Source organism: Bacillus rossius, chromosome 15 (genome assembly GCF_032445375.1).
Source record: "Bacillus rossius redtenbacheri isolate Brsri chromosome 15, Brsri_v3, whole genome shotgun sequence".
Classification (NCBI taxonomy): domain Eukaryota; kingdom Metazoa; phylum Arthropoda; class Insecta; order Phasmatodea; family Bacillidae; genus Bacillus; species Bacillus rossius.
The window spans coordinates 38,089,057-38,115,574 of NC_086342.1; the positions used below are offsets into that span (position 1 = coordinate 38,089,057).

Consider the following 26,518-nt stretch of genomic DNA (forward strand, 5'->3'; position numbering starts at 1 on the left):
CCCCAACACCCGTTCCCAAATGTTAAACGGAACCTTGACACAACTTAACGAAATTTTGTTCAATTTGCATTCAGAAATAATGAATAAAACATGAATAAAAACACCTCTAACCTCTCTTTCCGATCCCCGAAAACAGAATTTTTTTTAGTTTTTGGATGAAATTTTGCTCATGGGGTTAAAATTAAGATAAAGATAACTGTATATGTCCGATTTAAAAGAAACTCTCATATCCTCCTGTCTACATGATATTTTGAAAAACCACCCCTAATTCCCCTTACTACTCCCAAAGCAGTATTATGTTTTGGATGATATGTGGAAAACTTGAAGTTCAAGTTAAAAGAAAATAACTGTTTCCAATTATTTATCCGCTGCAAACTATATATATATATATATATATATATATATGAGACTTCGAAAAACCACCCCCGTCTTACTTTCCCACCACTAGTTATGGTACAAATTTATAATATATTTGCATACGTGACGTTCAAAAGAGGAGAGTAGTTACTGTCTACATATAATTTTACTAAAAAAAGGTTTATTGAAAACATGATATTTTAAAAAATTACCCCATCCACCTTATTCACCACTTTAAACCGAATGTTTCACTCTTTGATGGAGTTTATCACACTTAATACCTCTCCCCATTGGAATATCTTTGCACGAGAGTGGTTGAACGTCCAAGTCCCTGACCGTTGGATTGGTCGTAATTGTCGAGACGACAGAGCTCTTTTTTGCTGGCCTCCACGTTCACATGACATAAGGCCATACGATTTTTTTTCCTCTGGGCTTAATAAAAGATCGCGTCTGCGTTCCACCGCTATACCTAATGATTTGCCAGAGTTGAGACACAGAATTTAAGAGGCTATTGCTCTCATTACTCCAACAGTGTTAACCAAAGTGTGGGAAGAATTGTACTTAGGTTATCTGTGTTCCGTATAGCTAAAAGTGCACACATTGAACATTTTTGACGTGACAACGTCTAATAAATCGTGTTACGTTTATTACAGATCTAGGTTATGATGGCATTGTTATAAAGGTTACTACGGCTACTAAGTAGCATATTTAAGTTTATTTTTGAGGTCTCGGCCGTGGCAAAGAGCCCTTAGTTAGGAAAAGGTGTTTGGGGGAGAGAGGGGTTAATTTACTGTTTATTGATCCAAAAATATAAGTCACGAATGATTATAAATTGTGTTTTTTAAGATTATTTAACTTGCGAGCATTGATCAATAGTTATTTGCGCAGGGAGGTAACTATGCAGTTTCAGATTTTTTTCCATCTCTACCTTGAAAGTCGAGGAATAGGGTGGTTAAATTCTGAGACAATAAGTTATTTATGGTATTTGGTAGATATTGATAACTAGATGTGTTTGACGTTAATTATGGGTATTAATTGTATTTAATTTTTAACAGTCACTAGCTGCCGCTGAGTGTATGTAAACAGTTTAGTATGTCGGTATCTAATGTTTAAAATATTAAAAATAACATTTCTTACTTCATTAATTCTCGTTTTCCGTTCAAACTTCATGTTGTTCTCCTGGGTTTAGGGGGGGGGGGGGGGGGGGCAACAAACTCGCTATAACGAAAGTGTAAGTTTTTATTGCTAGTAAGCTTCTATCGTACTCTGTATTACATTATATGTTAGATTAATAACTAACAATTATTACATTCATTATTATTAATGTTTAATCTTAATTTTGCTGTTTTATCTGAATACGAATGTTGAATACTGAAATAGGATTATTGACTCTAAAATCAGAACTGTTTTAAAGTATTAGATAATATAATGCGCAGGACTTGAGTAAAGTTATATATTCTATTAAAATTGCTAATACTTGGAATTAACTTCATAAAACTAGAACTCACTACCACCTCAATTTTAATTATTTTATAATCACAACCATTTGGTAGAATTGTAAATAAAATGTAAATAATGCTTCTATACAAAATAAACCATAAAATTAAAAGCGACTCAAAATTTTTACTGTTGTTCGAAGTACTAAGATTAACATATTATATAAAATTGTTAAAATGTGAACTCTTTTATCATTTTAATCAAGCTTTAAAGACTAACGTAATTAGGTTGCTGTCAAATGCATGTAAAACTATTTTTTTCTATGTCACTTTTATTTTTCGTTTACTGAATTGTGGCGGAAATATCAAGCCTCCACGGAAAATGATGATTATGAGTCTTGTTACCCAGTTCTGGTTTTCGTGATCACAAGAGATTCCATGGTGACTAACAGTGAAGACCATACATGTTTCTTTCGAGAACAATCAGTTAGATATCAGTTACATAGTTACATAACACAGCCTATACATGGTTCTTAATATTTGGCCACATTCGTTTGTTCGGTCTGATCATTAGCCTCAAGTCAAAATTAGTGATAACAAGGTATTATTAAGCTTGTGCTTAAATCTCGTAAGTTATGATCACTTTTATTAAAATGCGTATTTTTCATAAATATATTTTAACAAGGCTTTTGTAAGTCATGTTTCGACTGTGCATTCCACAATGAGCTGGAAGTAAAAAAAAAGGAACTAGAAATTTTATTTGAAAAGTTCTTCCATTTATATCACTGAGGTTATAAATTGCCGATTTTAAAATATAAATAATATCCTCTTTTTCATGCTACATTTGCCAATGTAGAAATTGATTTAAAATAATCCATGTTTACATCACAAACTTTATTTAACCAAACTGCTCCGAAAAAAATAATAAAGCATTGTGCATATTGAAAGAAATAGTTTTTTATGTTTTTCTAAAATCGGAAATAAATAACTGGGTTCAGTGGTTTTGCTCCACCGCCCTTCCGTTTCGGTCGCGGGCAATTTTCAAATAACTATTCATCCCTAACGAAATTTGTGAACCAGTGAAACTCATTCCTTGCAATTTATTTTTTTTCTACTGCTTTTCCTTTGCCGCTTCCCTTCCGAAATGCTTTTTTTTTTTTCTCTCGCTCTCTCGCCTTTCCACTGCAGTTTATTCCCGCGACCGGCTCTTCCTCAAAGCAGAAGAAAAATTGCTCCGCCATTTGTTCTCATCTTTGGTGGAAGGGGGGGGGGGGGGGGTGTTGGGGTGGAACGGGAAGTCTTGGAAGGTTTCTTTTCATTTCGGGCGCGCACGCACCATCTCCTCCTAGGGGTTCCTATGTGCCCTTTCGCCTTCCCAAAAACCCCAACCCCCTGTGTGTTTTTTTAACCCTGTTCCATTTTCATCCCTTCCTCCACTCTTGCAGTGAGCAGTGCTTCACTGTTCTCACAGGAATAAACGTGCTGGCCAGATCCACGGTCTGACCTGCGCCCTGCCTTGCCAAGCCGACTGCTTCCTGAGGCGAGACTCACTGCCTTCATCCCTGGGTGTCCCTCCGACCTGTGGCCTGGCCTTGAGTGAAGACAGCGCCCAAACACCGCTGCCCGCCTCGACAAGATGCCAGTTCGCCCATGAAAATCTCACACTAACATCTGTGATGGTAGACACAGCTGGTGCTTTGTAGAGGCCGGAAAAATTCGCGGATTCATTCGGCGATGAGCAAGAAGTCAAATACATATACCTTTCACATTATTCTGCTATTGGCTTACTGTTCATCTGGACGAATCTCAACCAATTATAAACCTCCAACCAAAGAAGGATCGAATCACAGACAAACCAGCTGAGACGACTTACAAGTCAGCAGCCAATGAACTGACGTTATTTGGCCGAGTGTTGTACAGGGAAATGTGCAGTCTATCCTGAAGGCCATTGAAACCGCGATTTTTTCCGGTCTCTAAGTGCTTTGTTGAACACCATAGCTCAAGGGTGTGTCTTTTTCGCGAGAAGATGTCGAGACCAGCTGAGTGTTTAAAATACCCTAGCGTTTTCTACGTCTAGTGATTGGTGGAGACGAGACTTTATGGTTTTATCTTTTGTCCAATTTCGTTTTTAAAACAGAGGAATATTGTACGTATTGGGCTACGGGCACAGAGTTCAGGATTGGTTGTGGAGCCGGAGCCGAAACGCATTCTTGGATTTGTGACGTCACGGTGGCCATTTTGGACTCCAAAATTACTCAAAGTTACTCAAAATTCCGTAAAAATGTACCGTTTTCGCGGAAAAAAATCCCGTTTTGAGAGAAAATTTCCCGTTTTAGTCCTTAAAAATGCCAATGCCAATGCCGATGAACCGTTCGGGCTGAAGCGCTAGTTGAACATTGGTGTATTTCGGCTGTCTCCGCAAAAAAAAACCAACTTTTTACACTCTAAAACCCTTATTTATTACTAATGTCTGTCACTTTGTGAATCCCTCCTTGTTTTAAGTTGAATACAATGAAGCCGGGTTTCAATTGTTATGCCATCTGCAGTACTAAAAAGCACTTTTAAAATCTAATTGTATTTAAATTCTGTGCAAATATAATTCAGTCTTGTGCGTTTTTTTATTTATTTATTCTCTCCCAACCTCCCCTAAATATTATATAACTGCATGCAGTTTAAAAGTGCTCTTACTTTATATTGTTATTTCTTATAATTTATTATAATATTTCTCTTTCGTTGCTGTGAATCACCTTACTACTTTTACGCTTCACGTTCGACTCCATTACTCGTCTTTACTGTGAACATACTTCACACGATCAGTAGTGCAGGAAGGGAGGCGGAGTGTGTCCACTGCAACACACTCCCTTCCCCTTCTCCCTCTACAAGTGGTGGTCTCGCTCATGGCCGTGGAGCAACTGCCGGCGCTGTGACAAGCAGGACACGAGGGATGACAGCACTGCATGACGTGTGCCAAGAGACTGAGCACTTTACGGCAGTGGAACCCACAACGTCAGAACAGCAACCTGACAGCAGAGATACTATGCAAAAGTGATGAAACCAGCGATGAAGCCCTCACGATGCTAGTTTCATACAAGGCAAGCAACTGTATAACCCTGCATGATCTGAAAGAAAAAAATCAAGATCTTTCTAAACATGCTTGTTTATTTTACCATAGCGTGGTTTTTCTCTCTTTAGCACCTTCAATGCCATTTTCACATTCACTGCAGGAACTTGGTTACATATTTTAGCACAAAAACGCAATAATAAAGTTACATGTTAATACAAAAGTCACAGCTCGTGTGCCGCACAATACTGTTCTGTAAATTTAATTTCAATAAGACGTTACAAAATACGCTTGCCGTCTCTTTAAGTTCAAGGTTACGCAGACAGTGAGTATGTCGCAGACAACCACGTACACCACACAGAGTTAGCTACGTTCACGAACAGCATGTGCACCTCTTTAACCTTACAGTAGTTTTTACAAACGTGTCAGTCATGCAACGTGCTTAAATCAGCAGTCCCGCGGTGGTCACTTCAAAATCCAAGTCATTACGTCGGGCTACCAGCTCAGTGAGACAATATTGACGCACGCAAGTTGGTGAATTGGTTCCACGAGCATCCTCCTTCCCCAGCGACCACTGACCTCATGTCACTGAGCACAGGGGCTGTTGTCACAGATGAGAGAATCAACTGCCACTTGTCCAAGGAGGTGGGGAAGTATGGTATGCAGCGCATTGTTGGTGGTGATTTTCCATCTGCAAAATTCAAATGAAGTGAAAGTGCAGCTTCTTGCGATCATTAACAGCTCCATTCAGATACAAGACAGGGTTGAAGTCATCAATACAACCACACTTTTCCAACGAATAACCAGACGAATATCTGCGAGAAATTTGCGTTACGAACTTAGCCCCTTCCCTCTCTCTCTCTTTTCGATGAGAAAAGGAACAAAATCGAGATTGTACAGGGCTTTGGCACCGATTGAACAGGCAGATTAGAATAATATTAAATATGAAATCGATGGAGGGTTTTTGTTACACCGGGTCAAATGGCACCAAGGCCAGACATATGCAGAAATTTGCAGCAGTTATGTATCATGTGTAGGGACCGGAAAAATTCGCGGATTCAATGACCTCTAGGATAGCCTCCATTATCCTCTGCACTTCTCAAGTAAAACACGCGTGTTCATTGGTTACTAAATTGTGAGTCGTCTCCACTGGGTAGCTTGTGATTCGACGCTTCTTTGGTCGATAGCCTCTCATTGGCCCAGAGAGCTCCAGTTAAACCGCGAGCCAATAGCAGAACCAGCAGAATTATACACGTTTGAATGTCAGACTATCACGAAATGAATTCGCGAATTTTTCCGGTCTCTAATCATGTGCCAAGTCAAATTACAAATCAAATGCCATTGTCATTTTCTATGGCTATCCTAACGAAACATGTGAAAGCACAAACTGCATAGAACGATTGAGAAGAGCACAAAGAAAAAAATCTGCTGCGGTATCATTTACAGAATTGATGGTGTTCACTGTATCACAGGAGAGTTTCCTTGCAAATTCCAAAAACTGATATCTATGTTAATGGGAAAATTTGGTGATGCAAAAATGTATTCACAGCAAGCTGTAGAGGACACTGCCATCCTAATTATCACAACAACTCATATTTTGGCCCCGTCAAATGAATATGTGACTGTGGTGAGGGAATATATAGACATTATGGTGATTATGATTGGCCTGTGTAGCCCAGACATAAAAAATATCTTGCTTTTGAAAGCAGGAAAAGGAAAGGTGTCGCAAGCACTTTACAATCCTCATCATACGAAATTCTGTCAGACCATATATTGTTCCTGCACGCGATAAGTGTTTGTGACAATATCTCTGCTATTTATAACCAGGGGAAACTGAAATTTCTCAAAATCCTGCAATAGAACAATGCCCTGCAACCAATCATGAGTTTTTCAAAGACCCTTATGCACATTAGGACGAAATTGCCGAAGCAGGAAACGTGTTTCTCATGGCTCTGTATGGGAGAGGAAATGATACTAGCCTGACCGATTTGAGATAGAGGCAATATGTATCCTCATCGTACAAAAGTAATACCAACATTGCCTCACTACCCTCCACCGAAGCTGCTGCACAACGACACTCACTGAGAGTTTACTTTCAGGTGCAGTAACGGTTATCCAGTTAAAACACACTCGACGAGTAACAAAGAGATCCGAACGAGTGGGGGTTGAAAAAAAAATCAAGAAGTGGTATCGTGCCAGGGCCAACCACTTTGAACCCTGCACCAGACTCATGTAAATGTAAGAAAGGCTGCTAAAGCAATAGTGAATGCAGGAAGGCAGGTCTTCATTGCTCTCCGATCTGCACATCGTGCGAAGGACTGTGTGATAACGTCGAGCCCCCTGAAGACAGCACTGGCATAGACGAAGAATAGACCGAAGAAAGATATCGAGAACAGACTGAAGAACACGATGTGCAAGGTATGTCTAGTCTCACAATCATTCATGTCTCCTTGAGATATGGTTCACAAGTGGTTTTATCACAACCTATTTCATTTTCCAGATGTAAAAGCCCCGACACTGACGATAGAAAAACAGAATCAGTGTCACAACCCACCGCCTTCGAAGAGCCCCAGCCAGAAACCTCTAAACGACTACGGCTCATATAATTTTTTTGCTCATATAAATATGCAATATATTATCATATGTAATAAAATAAAGGAATAAGAAATAATATTTCAAGATTTTTTGTTGGAATTTAAGCAATTTTGTAACCGAATTTATTTTGTGTTAATATCACGTTTAGTCCCTATATGGGTACTGACAAAATATGAGATGAACATGCTTGTTTTCTCCACATACCCCTTACATTAACAACATGCCTGTAAAAATCATGAGCTTGAACAGAATAGTAAACATTGCCTTATATTCAATGTTTAAGTGGACATAATATTTTGTTTATAACTGTTTTTAAAAGTCAATATTACCAAGAGCCGTTTAAACAGAGGTGTGTTAAAATGGTAATGGTTATGTGCGCTAGCCTTCCTGAAACATTCTAATTTTAAGATTTATAGATTAGTTATTTATTAAAATACATAATGAGACAGATTCAACAGTTTTATTTCCTTTAAATTTATGAAAGATTATGCGTAAAATATAGAGCAGACAAAGATTCAAAATATGAAAACACTTACGAAGTGTGTAGCAGGTTTATTCTATATTTTAGTGCATTTAAAACATCAATCGACAAACCAGTCTTTAATGTTAAGAATCTTTCTTCTGGCCACACTACCACTTTTTCCACGCATTTATAAATTATGGGAATGTAATCTTGTCCTCATTATTTTACGCACTACCAGACCAGAACTTTGGGCAACATACGTTTAAGTTAAATAGGTGGTTTTAATTCCACGTGAGAGAATTCTAGAAAGTTTTTATATATGTTTGGACTAAACCTGTATGGATTTTGCGTTAATGTATTGTAATTAGTAAATTGGACTGAACCCGATAAATCTTTTCACCCGTAGGGGAACCTGGGGCAGAATGGGGAAGCGGGGCATAACGGGGTACCACGATTTTATCGTCAATAACGTGCTACCACCTGTTATGTGTAGACGGAACTTAAACTCCAAAGTGAAACACAGCGCCACAGCGTATCCGGAGCCATCTTGTTGTTTGCAGTTCGTTAGAAGTGGCAGTATGCTGTTTCAGACTGTGTGTTTTGCAATGTTTACGTGATATTCCAGCCAATGTAACTAAATATAGTTAACTATTTAAAATTTATACTTGTACTAATTAAAAAGTGCATGTCTTTAGCGACAATTTATGAATGCCATCTAATGTTTTACACAAGTACATTTTTAGCTAGAAAGTTGTAACCAAAAATGTTTCTCAAGGGGAAAAACGGGGTACCTACTTCCCCATTTTGCCCCATGTTTGTTTAACTAAATACTGAAATGAAAATTTGTGATATTCTGCATAGAATTTATTCTTAAAAATCTATTTATATAAAATCAGTGTCTCTGAAATTCTAAGGCATCCTGAAATTTATCTTCGAAAACCTGAAGTTACATCGGCGGCACGTGCAATGGGCTTAAATAAAGTAGCAGTATCGAAGTTTTTTTGATCTCTTGACAGAGGTTGTTGACAAATATGGCCTCACTGCAGATACAATTTATAATGTTGATGAGATGGGAATCACTGTTAATCCCAAAGGTCATTCTCGAATTATTTCTCAGGGGGGTAGACGGCAGGTTGGTACTGTGACTTCAGCTGAAAGAGGGGAAACTGTAACAGCAGAAATTTGTTTTTCGGCTGCTGGTGTTTATATACCACCTATGCTAATCTTTCCAAGGAAAAGGATGCAACAAGAGTTTCAAACAGCACTACCTCCTGGATCATGGGCTGAGGTTGAAGATAAAGGATGGATCACAAAGGAATCATTTATTTTATGGTTTAATAAATTTGTTATCTTTTCTAGAGCATCCAAACAATCACCAGTGCTTCTCTTGCTTGATGGGCATGCATCTCATACTAAAAACCTTCAACTAATTGATACAGCCCGGGAAAATGGTGTTATTTTATTGTGCTTTCCTCCTCACTGTTCCCATCGTCTACAACCACTAGATGATCATTCATAAAGCCCCTCAGCAAGTATTACGAAGATGAAGTGAGGAAATGGTTGCGTTCTCATCCTGGACGCATAGTGAAGTTATTTCAGCTTGCATCTCTGTTTGGATCAGCTTACTTGCAGGCTGAAACTATGTTGACTGCCATCAATGGTTTTCGGAAGACTGGGATCTGGCCTGTTGATAGGAATGTGTTCACTGAAGTAGATGTTCTTCCTGCAGATCCCACTGACATAGGTTTACTAGCTGATGGTCCTAGCACTGAACCACCTCTGCAAATTCCTCCCACAGATGACCCTCAAGAAGGGTGCTCTAACTCGGCAGATGCAGAACTCCAAACAGCAACTTCAACGTCCTTGCCTGAAACATCCTTTCAAAGTAGAGCTTCTCTCTTCACTTTCCCAAATTGTTCTCCTGAAAATGTTCTACCTGTCCCCAAAGTAGCACAAGACGAAAAGAGGAAAACACTTAAAAGGGGAACAACAGCAATTCTTACTGCATCTGCCTATAAGGCAGAATTACTAGTCATCCAGAATAAAAAGACCAAAAAAAATTATACGAACAGCACAAAAACAGCTCAATTTAGATGAGAGAAAAAATAAAAGAAAAACATAAAGTCTCCTCTCCTCAAGTGCTCAATAAGTGAGAGTGAAGAAAGTCAAGATGACGATGCGGAGTGCCTGTACTGCAATGACATTTATTCTAAGTCAAATGAAGGATGGATAAGTTGTTCAAGATGTTTAAAATGGGCTCACAATTCGTGTGCTGGTAATGACAGTGATGATGACGAAGTGGTTTACATCTGTGAACCCTGTGTACACTAACTGCCATAAATTTATGTATTTTCATTCAACATAATTGTATGCTCTTATTTAATGCTTAAATTAAATATATTTTAAACTTATTAATTTTATTTAGAAAATTCAAATTATTGGTTTCCAAATTTATTATAAATATACCCCATTTTGCCCCATACTAGAGGCAAAATGGGGCAAAATGCACTTTCTTATTTAAATGATGATTATTAAAATCAATAGTAATTTTTAATTTTCAATTTATGATTTAGTTATTCTTCATAGACTAAAGTATCATTTTTACATCAAATTTATCAATTTGTAACATTTCTAACTACTTTTATTACCTTCCAACCATTAGATACCCCATTTTGCCCCAGGTTCCCCTAATTAGTTCTATATCAATCCACAGAATTGCTGTGTTCCTGAACGCTGAAGAGTTGATTAAATTATTCCAAGTCTACTTAATAAACAGTAAAAAAATGTTCGCCATTAAAAATATATTATTTAAATGATTTTTTTGACGTGACGTCAAATAAATCGATGAACGCCTGCTGATCGCACGAAAAAGTGTCCCGTTAGGCTGTGTCCCGTTACGCTCATTGTACGCTTGCGCCGCATCTATCTCTCTTCCACTCGATTGGAACAACCATCGATTTGACTTTTTCGAGGCACATTAAACTTGAAACACTCCCATTCGTTTCCTACTTTTCGTTACCTCGCCCTATCCTTAACAGAATAACACAGATTGTAAGAAGTTAAATAGCAAACATGTATAAAAGTTATCGTTAAAATAATCTCTTCGTTAAAGTAATAAACATATTTGAATTAATGAGTGCAAATAAAAGTTAATTTATCAATTAAATTGTAGATTTCATTTCACTCCTTCTTTGTATCCATAGAAAATAGTGATTATTCAATAAAAAAGATTCAATTTTATTCATGAAAGTATGCAATCATTTCATCAATATTTTATTTATGACGTTGTCACGTTAAACTATCGTCCGTAAACCGACTTTACAGACAACCAATTTTTTTCTCCTTTTTATTGGTAAGCGTCTCGCTGTAAGCCTCTGGGAATTCTTGAGCACCGTGAATACTAGCATTTACCTTACCTATCGGTAAAATTGTTAATTGATATATAATTTGAAAATTGACATTATTATCTGCAACTTGATTCAGGAATTTAGATTTTTACTTTATTAGTTTATTTTCAAAGCATTAATTTTTTTCTCGTCCATGTTCTTAACACACGTAATATTTCAATTGACAGAAAATTGGTGTAAGCTGGTAACGTTACCATCCAGTAACATTTAAAAGTGTGTGTACAACCAACATAAATGTTTTGAGTGGAATTTAATAAATTGCTTCTAGATTAAAATAGAATTGATTTCCTGCAGGTATAAAGAAATCAAATGAATTCATTAAAATCACCGATAATGCAAAGGAAAAAACAGTGATTTTGATACACAACTCCAAGAATTTTTTATGAAGGTTTATTTATCCTCTGAACTGTTTATTCCACAGCAGTTGTTCTCCGTTTTCTACATGCCAGCTTTTATAGCCGAGGTCATTGTGACCATTGTCTTCTTGGTTCAGGTTTATTAGAGACACGAGTGAGTAGGACCTTTTTTTTCCCTGTTAGATTGTGATTCATCTCTCCTCTTATTTTATGTTCAATTCCGTAAAACCCACAAGATTAATCTCGTTGTGTAAAAAGGGAAGGGTGTTTGTTACAAGCAGTCCGATTAAATTTAAAAAAAATTCTGGAGATAAACTGTTTCGAACACAGATTTTTTTAAAAAAAATTGTCTAATACGACCGCTTCCATTACAGACTTCGTTTCACGGCAAGTTCTGGTAGTGGACTGAAAAAAAATGGCGTGTCGTTTGGGTTGGTAGTACGTCCGGTGGGTACCGCGTCGCTATTCGTTTTATTTATCTTGGAGTCCGGACCGGTAATTAAACCCGTGGGGCGTAACTCAGCGGGCCGCAACAGACGCTCGGGGCGCCCCGGAGATAGCCGAGGCCGGACGAAGCGCCTCATGAATGAAAGGGGAAGCCTTCATATCACGACAAGAGAGCCACACCTGAAGTTCCCAGAAGTTCATGCTCGCTTTTTTTGCCGTGCCACAACAGGTGTATTTATTTGGGATGTAGCTTGCTCATACGTCATACGCCGTTCTATATCATTGTATAAACCTGTGTGGCATTAATTAAATTTTGCGGTCGATTAGGATAGGTTAGCTACATTATAAATACTTTAAAACATTGTGGATGGTTGGTTATATTAGGTAAGTATAGCTACATTAAAAATACTCTAAAATCATTTTATGGTTGCTTAGCAAATAACTTTTTTATATGTAGCTATCCAGGGCTAGGAAACCGTTAACATGATTTCACAGTATCTTTAATGTAGCTATCCTAACCAAATCAACCGTCCACAATGTATTAAAGTATTTATAATGTAGCTAACCTAACCTAATTATCCATTAGTTATCATGAGTTGTCCAAAATGAACATTCACGGACACACGGCAAACGAAAAATATGGCGGCCTGCAAATAAATACCGTTGTCTTGTTTATGGTCTATCCTTTTATCAACACCGCCAACGAACAAACAAAAAACCGAAGATGCACGATCGGGCGTCTGGCTCTCTCGTCTGTGAAGAGAAGGCTCCCCGAATAAGAGCCCTCCGCGCGGGATGAACGTCACCTGCCGGCTAACAACCAATCAGCGCGCGCCTGCATCGGCACCGGCAATCAATACGCGGGCCTATCCACGAGTCCGCTCTGCGGTGCCCTTTCGCTCTGTTTTGAAACCACGCAAAAAAAATTGGTTGTCTGTAAAGTCAGTTTACGGACGATAGTTTAACGTGACAACGTCATAACAACACATTGATGAAATGATTGCGTACTTTTATGAATAAAATTGAATCATTTTTATTTTAATAATAAAAGAATAAATACTTGAAATTATACTAGTAATCAGATTTTTAAAATGCAAGAATAATTAACCTTTATTGCCGAAATTGTTGTTGTAATAAGCAATGAAAACAACATTAACTTTTCACTTCACTTTATAAACAGTCGACGAAACAGTTCACGAGTAGATGACTTGTAATTAATTTTAAAAACTGGCGTTTAGTTATAAAGTTTAAATATAATTATGAACAAGTTTCATATAAATAAACTGTAATCAAATATCTATCATCAATTGTATGAATCACCATAATTTTTTAGCCAATTGTAACATAACCTATTATTACTGCACTCGCAGACAGCGTAACGGAACACAGCGTAAAGGAATAATGAGCGTAACAAGACACCGCGTAACGGAACAATGAGCGTAACGGGACACCGCGTAACGGAACAATGTGCGTAACGGGATTCTTTTTCGTGTGTGCAGCCGGCGTTCATCGATTTATTAGACGTTGTCACATCAAAAAATATTTCTCTACTTCAACAAAAGATTTCTTTGTGTCGCAAAAGAATTAGTAATGCTACAAGAAATATATTCTAGTTTTATACAACACATGTTTTTTTTTGTTTTCGCATGTTTGAAATACGTCTTTCGAGATAATATTAAGAAAATTGGCGCACAAAATTATTTTTAATTGCAGTTTCAATCAAGCAAAAACTTTTGATATTCAGGGAACGGTTTACAAATAATTTTTTTAACCATTTTAGGTCCTGGCTCAATACGGAGCATACATTCCCGAGCAATAATCAGAGCCCAGTATTACTGCAAAATCTATTGTTTAGTGATACATTTGTTTTTATGTAAATGTCCAAATTCACAAATATCTGTAATTTGACAAGAATATTTTGTTCCATTTACAAAAATTAAAACATTTACAGTGCGTGAATGGGCAAACCAAATTTCCGAATACTCGCACAATATCCATTACTTAGTACTCGATGGATTTGATATTCTGGGAAAAAGATTCGAAGATAAATATTTGGCCAACAGAACGTTGGAAATTTAAACACTAGCATTTGTGTTGTTTACAAAGACTACATTATTGATATCTTCAGAATCTACAATTGTCTGGGAATGTTGTTTAATCACCTCAGGGGACATTTATTGGCTGTTAATAATCTTTTTGTTTCGATAACATAATTTTCATGAATATTTCTTTTTAAACTTATACCTACTATGATTTTTGCTTTTATACCTACACTTTCATGGCAGAATCTTGAGATCTATATTCGAATTTGAGACTAATAAATATAATTACGTCATTTAATAAAAATTATGTATATACACAAACAGGAAATATTTTATAGGGCCTACATGACTTTAATTTTCTGGCCTTTGTGCGAAGCTTTCTGCTATTGGAATTTCTGGAATCTGAGAGAACAGACAATCCTAGTTAAAGATGAGGTCTTTCATTGGATTTTTCGAATTAAATAAGTACAAAATAGATTTTTATTAGGTGTGTTATAATTAGTAATTGCTTTGCATGTTTATTTAATTTAATTATTTAAATAAATAGTGTTTAAAATTATGTAGTATGGTTTTAATCAGCGAAAATGTGTATTTTTATACTAAAATATACAGTAAATATTTGGTTGAAAACTTCTTCAATGTAATTAATTTTGCATTCACATTTATCACAAAATGCATTTGAAATCACATTTATCACAAAATTCAAGGTATGAATAAATTATTTGTGAAGTGATTTATGCACGTTAATTGTAATTGCGTGAATTTAAAGAAATAATACTTTATAATTTTTTTATTATCATTATTATTAATTTTAAAACATGTTTGTCAAAATAAATAGGATTTAATTAAATTTTAGTTCAATGAATCAAAAATATACTCGCAACAGTTAAAAAAAAAAAAAAAAAACTTTTTGTCCCTCCACATACAAACCTTTTTTTTTTTTTTTTTTTGATGTTACAGGTTTCAATTTTTATTGCATACTACATGACCCAGTGAACATTGTACCACCTAAAATTAATTTGATTCTAACTCTTCATAAGTGATTATCAATCCTTATCAACCTTCCAAACTCAAATTCATTGAGTTCGAGAATTTTAGCCACATCGTGTACGGTTTAGGTTTTGTTTGTTTATTAAATTAAACTATTTTGTAATTCAAATGAATTCAATGGATTTTATTTACACGGAAGATAAATGCAGTTTACATTGAATGCAAAACTTTCTGGTAAACAACATAGTTAGTTTTGTTTTCCGGCACGTAAATAAACAAAGATGATGGCTTTCCGACACGCGAACACGCGACTTAACAGTTGTTCATTCGCGAAACACGGAAACTCCAAGTTAATTCCGCAAACTTCAGAGGTCGTCAGTGCGGTATGAAGTAGCTCGCAGCGCATTTAGATGACTTTGACGACCTATGTCAGCTCGTCCTCTCCTTGGCATTGTAATGAACACTCTACAACAACACGGAATTGTTTTCATAATCTGTCGAACTTACCTTGAGAACTTAACAACTTGTTATTAACCTCAAACGTATTCCTCGAGTTTAAAAAAAAAAAAAAATCATTTGAATTAAGCCTGCAAAGTCAGTTTACTTTAATAGAATAGCTGATCAAAAAGAATGTTCGCAAAATGTAAATAAATTTGATTTAAAGAAATCTATTCTCAAAATTCACTACATTTGTTTTACGAAAAATTTTTTAAATGTAATAGATCTCACACAATCACACGGAATGTAAAACACATAGAGGGAAAACAGTTATGCAAGGCGCAGCTGTCAAACTAAAGGTCCGCCATGTACGTCATCTATTGAATGTAATCGGAAGTGGTAATTCCTATACAAAATTACCAATTTCGACTTTTTTCCATTATTTCGCCTGTTTCTTAAGGTTTTTCCTAATTTTCTGTTTTCCTAAACCACCCCAATATTGAGGCGAACAAAAAAAAATTATTATTAAAACCGATCGAGCCATTTTCAAGTATTTGCGAGACTAACGCACTGCACTTGATTTTTATTTATAGAAACTTACTAATTCTCGGCATGCAAAACAATGCCTCTTGAATTTTTTTTCCCAATTGTTAAAAGTAGGAATACATAAACAGCGTGTGTGTGAGTGTCTCTCTATCCCGCTGTATCTCTATACCTTTCTTTAACTCTCTAAATCTCTCTATCTCTATCTGTATAGCTCTCTCTATACCTAACTCTATCTCTATATATCCCTCTCCCTTCCTCTTCCCCTTAATCACTCTCTCCCTCCCTCTATCTTCCTCCGTCCTAAACATCACTTTAATATGTAATGCATACTAATTTTAAGAAATTAATGTTTAGAGTTCTCACGATTCAATTTAAGAAAACAGTACTTAATTACAAATTTCTTTCAAACCAAATTCTTTAATAATTAAACACTTAGTATTCGAAATATGTGTTTTTCTAGGAAAAATAATTGAAGAGAAATATTTGACTAAAAAAACGCCAGCAATTCAAATACTACCACCTAGCCTATGTAGTTGAAAAGGACCACATTTTTTGTATATACAGAAACTATTAAAAAATATTTATGTCCACCATCGACTGAAATATTCTGGGAATGTTTGTTTATCCCTGCAGGGAACATATTTGTCTGAAAAATATATATCTTTTTATATTCATAAAATATTAATTGATTGTTACAAACTTTTTTGTGATTTGCTTTATACACGTTAATTGTAATTGTGTTGAGTTAAAGAATTATACTTTATATTTTTATTCGTTTATCATTCTTATTATATTAAATTTAAAAATTTTAGGTCAAAATAAATGGGATTAAATTAATTTGTGGTTATATGAATCAAAATATACTCTCAGTACACTTTAACAAAAGACCATCCTGTCCCTCGACCTTAAAAAATGTTTAAGCGTGCTTATTTTCTGCTGTTATTGATGGATGGTACAGGTTATCATTCCAATCCACGGCATCACAGTCCAGTGGTCACGTATACTGGTCTATATCTATATTTGGTTCATTCTCAGGCTGTTAGAGCATTAGCTGTTTTATATTACTTAGTTGCTTTCATGCCACGGAAGACAATGGAAAACCATTAAAGAATCGACCTGTCACTAAACCTTCTATTGCATCACTGCCACCACACCTTCAACCAGTGTATTCAGAAACTTAGCGATAAAGACTCTGAACAATGCCGAATGGTAACTGTTGGTGGTGACAAAATTGTCAGCACCTCGATGTCAAAGGTACCTTAGCTTGATATAATACTACTCCATGTATTAAAATAAATGCTAATAACCACTCTCTTTTCACTGGAATGACGTTACTACCAGTTTTATGACGCCTTCCAAGCTAGAGACAGTTTTAAGGTAACCTTAATTTATTATCCACGGAGTTTGTCCATACGCCTTCTTTATTCTAAACATATTTACTTTTCGTAGTAAATATACAGATTTGCGTTATTTTAGCAAGTACTGCGTAGTTAAATTACTTCATACACATTTTGATGTGTATTGTGCCGCCAATTAGGTTTTTTTTTCTATACTTGAATTTTGAAAAATTATTTTGCCAGTCATTTTTTGCTGCAAAAACTTAAACTTTTTCCACCTTCTGTACACTCCCATTTAATCTTTGTCAGGCCAGTCTCCCCAAAGCTGTTCCCAGAGGTAAATCTGATTTTTGCCGAGTCAGTGGGAGTCATACTGTGCACTCATTTTATCTCCACCTTGGTGCCGTGACAAGAACTGCTATGACCTGCAAGCTATCAGAGCAGCTAGGTTCTGAGAGCCAGTCTTACGCGAGCGATTTCAGACACGAGCAAGTCATTTCACTCGAGCCCTCGGCACCTCGCAGGCCTCTGCCGAGAGAAATTCCCACAGCAACGCAGTTCCCACCCACCCCCTCTCTCCAGCCTTTCCAGGGAACCAGGCCCAGTTCACCGGCCGATCACCAATCACGGCCTAACCTCAAGGACACCCATCAGTCTTCGAATGTACCGCCTCTGCCCTCTCGTGGCGGAGTTGCGAGTTACTTTCCCCGGGTGTTTGAACGCCCGCCAAATGCCTGCCCCCTGGCACCTCACGCAACGAACAGTGCCCCGTAGTTCATTTCCAGGCCACCAGAGCGCTGCACTAGTCCCCTCCATAAGTTCTATGCATCTCGCGTGATGGATATGCGAGTCGATCTCTACTTGTTTCGGACACCCCTCAGTAGGTCGCGCTGACATCGGCCAGTACCACCAACCTCATCATCGTTTTTAGTGGGCATTCTCTGCCTATTTTGCTAAAGGTCTGTGAACCGGTTCTGATCATGTTTGATTCGGGCTTGTTCGCAGACAGGCTCCAAGGGCCCAATGTTCACCTACCTACACCCCCCTCGAGTCCTCCCTCCAGCAAGCATGAAGACTAAGGAGCCCCGACGCCATGTTAACAGCTCAACTTCGGCCAGCGAACGTAAAAACTCAGTCCTCCAGTTTTTTTATGTCTTCAGAATAACCATCAGATCACGAAGTTGAAAAGATCGGAACACCAACACATTTTCTTTTGGGACTTTAATCGCTCTAAGCGATATCTCCGGGATTGTAAACCTTAACCTGTTTATTGTCTCTGATTCTGTTTGAATTATGTCCAATGAAACTTAATGGTAATTTTCTAATTAGGGCCGGCCCATTCTTTAAATGATGTAATTTTAATATATTCCAAAATAATTTAATAATTTAACTTTATTTGTCAATCAATTTATCAAATGTTATTATTTTAATGTGAAAGTAATTAAGAGTTAAATAAACATAGATGTACTTATATATAAACGAAATCGAGTCATTATTTTAACTTTTGAAACTAAAAGATCCACCAGTCTCCCAAAGTAATTTTAAAGGATACATTTAAGTTATTCAAGTAATCAGGAGAGAGTATGTGTAACAGTATTCAGTTTCTTCCAGAACCATGTTGAAGTGCAAAAATAATTCGTCAAAAATCGTGAATGTTACAAATGATTGCAGTCCAAGAATAATTATTTTCCTTCATTATGAAAAACTAAATTTTATAAAATACTACATGTATTAAAAAAAACCAGATAGTCTAAAAAATTTGGAACAGCAGATCATAACACTCGGCGTTTTTTAAAGGATCGAACTTCATGGGCATAAAACTTTACAATGTTTTGCAAAAAAATTAATGCGGAAAGACACTAAAACATGTTTTATTAGAACACCGTTCCAACTCTCTAGAAGAATTATTTTACTTAATAGAAACTATAAAAATTGTAAAGTGATAAAGTTAATGATTTAACATTATAGTACATAAATATTACAAGTATTTAATGTGTGTCTTAAAATAAACTTTTTATAATGTAACCATTACTTACTTCATGTTTGTATTATAAACGTCTGGTATACATATGTTTTAAGAAATTATTTTATTTTATTTTAAGACGGTGGACTTTTTTCCTAAAGTTTTATTTATTTAAATATTTGTTTAGTTAAATTATTGCCTTTTTTACCTAGATATTTCATATTTTGTGTGGGATATAATGACAGATTAATTAAATCACATAAATAAATAACTAGGAAAAGAGCTGTTTACATTACGTAAGTAAAATGTGTGGTACATTTTAGTTACTGGTTACTTAACTACAGCACCTATGAATTTGAAGATCCCATCAGCATAGTTGTATAAGTAAAGCCATAGGAAATAAAAATGACGGAGCAGTTTTCCACTTTTGATTACACATTCGGGATTATTATTTGTGCTTGCGCTTCTATCAGTGAAGCGAGCACAAAGATTATTTGAAGAAATAGTTTGTCATAATACTTTTAAAAGCCAATCATGTGAATATCTGCCCATCGCACTAATCTGCTGACTGTATTTTGTACAAAAAATAACCTCACTCTTATTCATACTTGACCTAATTAGCTTTGTATTTTTTTGTGTAATTTCTTGTTTAAAAATTACATTTCTCTAATTGAGATTTGGAAACAACTGCTGTGTATTAAATGAATTGTCTTACCTCCCCTCGTATATTCATGTCTTTCTGTTTTGTTTTCTGTTTCAGGAGCAGTTTGTGCTGGGGACGAAATCGACTAAGATCGCAAAGATAATTTATTTGAAAGTTTGACATCGCGTGCGACCGAACATCATGGGAACGCCCACTTAAATGATAGTGACGTCCGTTCCTGCTTGCAAAACCGCCAAAAACACCAAGACTGTTAGAACTTTCGTACAGAATAGATGTTTTCTCAGCTGGAGTAGTCTGGATATAATTTTATTTCGGCACGAAAGAATCTCTTGCAAGCAAGTTAGTCTAGTGGTTCCAATTTCTTCTAGAATTTTATTAGTCATTCTCACTTAACTTTCCAATGTCGCTACTGTAGTAGTCAGATGGAAGGTCAGCGAGTTGTTTTAGATGTGGTGGATGTTCAGCACATTTACCAAGACTGAATCATATCTGAATCACCATATATATATATATAGGGAGTAGGTATTGGTAAGATACATTCACATAGTGATCGTAAGCATAATGTGCGGTATAACATATGTCAATTCAGCAGGAAAAATTACATAAAAGGCATTGTGAAAGTCTTTTTCAATATTTGTGGTAGTAAATGGTTCCTTTGGAAATATTTTAAGAACAGATTATGCTGACATATTTGCAGTTTTAAAGGCAAGGGTTTAAAAGGCGTGTTAGTAAGGTTATTATCCTGTGTCAAGGGTCTGATATTAACCCGCAGTGTTCACTTGAACACAGTGATATTTAATTCAGAGATGTATTATAGCAACAAGGGAATGTAGGGTAAAGCTATCATTATTGGTCCTTTTTTCATTACTGTTAGCCCTGCCACGATAATTTAATCAATGCTGTGTCTTCGTTGAGTTTATTGTTGAAATTTCTTGGTCTGCTAACTAATTTTGGTACTTCGTTCTAAGACTGCAGCTTGACGTGCCATGCCTGGTTCATTAATGTGATGTCTTTATTAGTGATAGAATTACCATGTGATAGCCATACATTTATACTGTATCAAATACTGTGGTTTTCCTGCCATCTTCGGCTCATAATGCAGGTGTGTGATACATAGTCCTGCTGCAGATGCAAGGGCATTTCATAGAGTGGTAGGTAGCCCCATTACATTCCTGCATCAAACACTTCAGTTACAACCATCTTAAAGTTTTCTGACACATAGCTAGGTGCTGCAACGGAAAGCCCTGTTTCATAATTTCGTATTTGATAGAGTGTCATGTACAGCTGAATTTTTCAATATTTCATCTTACATTAAAGACTAAGTTTTGTCCGCCATGTTTAGCTCACAGTGGTGGTGTCTGAAGTAGTTCTAGGTTATACAGGAACTAGGGCACCATAGAGTGAGTACACAGATCACAGTGGTGGTCAGAAGCAGTTCTAGATGTTATAAGGACTAGGGCAACATATAGTGTGGTACAGAGGACATGTCGTGGTCACAGTCTGTAGCAGTACCAGGTGCTCGGTGCCACAGCTAGATGGAACAGAGGACATCTCGTGGTCACAGTGGTGGAGACTGTAGCAGTCCCAGGTGCTAGGTGGAACAGAGGACATGTGGTGGAGACTGTAGTACCGGGTGCTAGGTGCGACAGCTGGCACGGAGGATATGCCCAGCTCAAGGAGCTAGGCGCGCGGCAGTGATGGAGGCCGGCTAGGACATGCTGCTCGCCGCACTGCTGCTGCTGCACGTGGTGGGGATGACCCGCGGCGCGGCGCTCAGCACGCGCATCGTGCAGACGCGCTACGGACGGCTGCAGGGCGTGGTGCTGGCCGTGGAGGGCAGACCCCAGCGGCGCGGCTCCGGGGCAGTCGAGGTCTTCCTGGGGGTGCCGTACGCCACGCCGCCCGTCGGCGCGAACCGCTTCAGCCCCACGCGCGCGCCGGCGCCCTGGGACGGGGTGCGCGTGTCGGCCGCGCCCGGCCCGGTGTGCCCGCAGCGACCCCCCGACATCTCCAACGAGACCGCGGCGCTGCAGCGCATGCCGCGAGGTCGCCTGCTGCACCTGCGGAGGCTGCTGCCCCTGCTGCGCAACCAGAGCGAGGACTGCCTCTACCTCAACATATACGCTCCGCTGCAAGGTCAGTTCCCTCCACTCGCAGCCTTTCATCAGCTCACAGCTCACACGTGTCACCAAACTATTCAATAATGTTCGAAATAAAGACATCAATTCATCAACATATCAGCAACTTTTGCAATTAAGTGTATTTTCTATAATACATCAATATTTACCAATTTTTTTGCTAATAATAAAAATAACTTGTACTTAATTGTTTTAATAAACGAGATATATTTATCAATTTACAATGACCCAAACTTTTAATATGTTTTATTAAAACGAGCTAAATTTTTTAAAATAAATAAGAACGAAGAAGATTTAAAAATATGCAAGAATTTTCTCGACCAATAAAATTGACTTATCAGAATACAAGTAATAATAAAATTACTTTAAGTTCTACAAAGTGCATGTTTGACTCTTGAAGTGAGGTTGAGTTGAATCTCGGTATCGGAGCGATGAACTTAGGTGACGAGTAGCTGTGTGGCTGCATTGACCAGGCGCAGGCATTGAGGGGTGCTTCGGCGATGAGTGGGCTTGGTTATTTACACAAGAGATTGGTTATTATCTTTGGGTCGTTAGCTTGTTCAGAGACACATCATGTCGCACAGTTCTATAGGCTGGTGTAACACAGGTCATTAGGTCCAGTATGTGATGTTGAATAATCACTAGCTGGATGTGTCCAAGGCCAAAGGAAAAATTTGCTGTGCGGCTAACTGTTTGGAAATCAAGTTGGTGCCTTGTGATATAGTTGTGTAAGTGGGCAAACAAACAAGTTTCCATCACATTTAAAAATGGACGAACAGAACAGGCATTAGGCACTGTGCCACCAACAGTAATATTGGGCAATTTTGTAAATTTGAATTTTAAATTATCATTTTATCAGTAATTTTAGAGCCTGAATCGAAACTTGTTCAGGCCACTGTACCCTCCCAATAAATGTTTGTTCGGCTAATTCCTCAAGTCGTTCACAGCACAGCATCTGAGACTTTGCCGATCCTTTGCGAGGCTAGCATCCTGCCTCATCTTTTTCCCACCTCAGTGCACAATCGGCAATTGAAATTCACCACCTGTGCCTGCTGCTTGTCAGGGCAGCCCATTTCTCAGAGCTCGCCTGAGGTGAGCACTTACAGTCATGCCCCATTCTAATGTTCCGGGGCTCTCGAACACATATAGGCGCACCGTGTAAGACATTTCTCACAAGCCTGCACCCCCTTTCCTCTATTCCACGAATAACTGCCCAGAGCATTGACCGGTGCTTAACCCCGACTAGCGACGGCCTGTCTCAATGACTGGCCACTGGTGTTCGAATGTACGCCTCTGACCTCTAGTGGCGGAGCTGTCTACTACTTCCCTGGGTGTTCGAGTTTTTGCTTATCACATCCTTCCCTCTAGCCACCAGAGCCACCAGAGCGCTCCACCAGTCTCCTCCATATGCCCCATGCTTTTGAAGTAGTCTCGTTCGAGATGTGCGAGTCGACTTCATCTCTGTTTCGGCCACTCTCAAGTAGATAGCGCTGCGATCAGGCACCAACAGCATTGCCAAGTTCTCGAAGCCGGTATTTATTGACTCCTCCCTCAGACATCTTCGGAACCCTTCGGCCCTGTAGCCGAAGTATCCCCTCCTTCTTTCAAGGCGAAGCGCCGAATTTAATTAAGCTTCACATGAGCATTACCAGAGACTTCTTGGCGCATCTTCCGACTGACTGCATCTTTCTCGACCAGCCCTCAGCTAGATTTGACTTCACTACTTCAATTATGATGTATTCGCCTCGTCAAGATTTTATTTAAATTATGAGTGCTTCCGCGTCTATCTCACTAATTTCGCGTCGAGTTTCGTGGGTACCTCGGTGAGAAACCTCCTGATTCCAGGATCAACATCCTGTTGTGGTGAGTTGTCGATACCCATTCTCTTCTCTGGTTATTCCCTTTTTTGCGGGCATTTGTGCCTATTTACGATGTGGACTAGGTCTAATTCCTTTGGATTTGGCTTGTTCGCAGACAGGGTCCAAGAACCGATGCCGTGATTGCGGCCAAATGGTCTCCCTGGCATAATAGGAAATACACACCCCAAATCCACCGGCTACGGACTTTCAACTTCCAAATTCTCCGCGACAACTCAGGGCCCTTTTTGTTTCGTAACACCAACAGTGGGCCATTTCCACAATAATTAGGATGTCAGCAAGTCAATTGAAAATGCGAAATTTAAATACAGCCATATTATTATAATTACGTATGTACAAACAAGAGAGCCAGTGTGCAAATTCTACATGTTAACATATTGTATTACTTTCTATTTTTAATTATGTCTTAAATGCATTTGTGTTATTTTTTTTGGGTCGTTTCTATTATAAATTTAATTTTGTCATTAACCTTAACTCATATTTATTTACTTTTGTAACAATTAAGTCACATGAAGTAAAATAAATCGAAGCACACTTATCGACGAAACTGCATTTTTTTATTTATGTTACTAATCCACCGTCTCCACAGTGTTTGAAGGGAGGCATTTTTTGTTCTTTGTTAGGCCTTTAGTGTCACCTCGGAAGTACTAAGTTTTGTTTGCCTGTTACCATTTTTTAATCCCAGCCACTTGCAAGGTAAATTATGATATTAACTTATTATATTTTATTATTATATTTTACTTATATTTTATAGACACAAAGGCCATAAAAGCACTTCATTACAAACTCCTTTTAAAAATATGTGGTATTAACATTTCATTTTTATAATAGAAACAAACTATAAAATTCCATTTTGGACAATTGAAATAAGAGTTCAAGCTACTAAGTGCTGGTGTTCATATAAATCTGCAGTCTAGCAGCAGTAGATTCATTTCCTAACTAGTGTGATTGGTGGTTGTTAAACTGCAATATCCTGTCACTGGTAGGAATTGGCTATCATGCGCTGATGGATAAAGTGTTTCCACTATCATTCACCACATGACATATCAATGTATTCTTGCTTGAAGTGGTGAAATAATCACTTTGCATTTGAATTGAAATTCAATCATTTAAAAAAGGAATGACTAATTTAAAATCAAAGAATACAATCAAGTCATTTTTAAATTCTAATGTATATAATAAACTATACAAAATTCTATTTATGAGAATCTCATCATAAGTAAGGCCAGGATGAATTTTGTAAAATATAAAATATCGATTTGTTGCATTTAATAGGAAATTTAATTATTATCTGAATGTTTGTTATCGCAGCAACGGCATGGGATTTCGATGTGTTAAAATATTGGTATATTTCATCAAATCCTTTGCTTGAGATCAGGGTCAGGCCTGGTTTTAACTTAAACACTATTCCATATGTCGGCAATTTACATGTCGATATTATGTAAAAAGCTGTATTAAGTTTTCATATTTTTTTTTGTTAATAGAGATTAAGGACTATTCCCAATACTCTAATAAATAAAAATTTATTATAGCATTTTATATTTTTCATGCACATAAAAAATTCTGCTCTTCTTGCTTTTTTACACCTTTTAAGGGTGTTATTAAATAACCTGCTGAGAAGTTAATGTATTTAATATTTTTATCAACTTTGCATTTGAACCTTTAAGTAATGTAAGCTGTTTCTCATTAATATTAACTAAATTCCCTTGTCTTTAAATTATTATTTTCTTGATGTATGAATACATCTGCATTCATATTTTCTAATGTACCAAATAATAGCTTCAAAAACGAACCTGTTTTTAACTAAACTATGTTCCCTTTAATCTAGTACTAGCTGCAGTACCCGGCTTTGCCCGGGCTGAACACCGGGTGATATATTGTCCGCGAGTTACAGCAAAATGGATAGCGATATGTCCAGTGTGGTGGACATTAAGAAATGACACACAATTACTACTTGTGTATCTGTGACCTATGGTTTTCTGTTTACCCATGGCGATCGTTTCAAAGGTTTAGGAGTTGATGCGCTACAGCGCCATCTAGCGGTGAGTAACAAAAAAAATGGTTAGCATAAAAACCTTCTCCATGATAAAAACACTTCGATGTGCCAACTTTCATGGCGATCGGTCAAACGGTGTAAGAGTTTATCGACGTCATACGTGCCAACATCCAATTATATATATTCTTATATTTCGAAATTTTGGGGCTTTCACTTTTGCGGAAAGTGGATGTTCAGGACCTCGAATGGTTTGGAACACTCCATCTCGAAAGAATAGATATTTGAAATTCCTGAAATTGTCGAAATTTTGGGGCTTTGTTCCCATAGGGGGGCGGGGGGTTCGAGGACCCTGAATGGCTCGAAAACACTTAAAATCGAAAGAGATAGATTTTTAAAATTTTTTAA

General features: G+C 37.4%; 1 long non-coding RNA gene across 1 annotated transcript in view; it reads left to right on the forward strand.

Annotated features, from left to right (window-relative positions):
- The window catches only part of LOC134539376 (uncharacterized), a 1,030,613-nt gene extending 1,008,794 nt beyond the window's left edge, over positions 1-21,819 (forward strand). The window contains exon 4 of the long non-coding RNA XR_010076303.1: positions 20,199-21,819. This is a non-coding gene — a long non-coding RNA (uncharacterized LOC134539376). The remainder of the gene's footprint in view (positions 1-20,198) is intronic.
- The last annotated feature ends 4,699 nt before the right edge of the window (positions 21,820-26,518 follow it).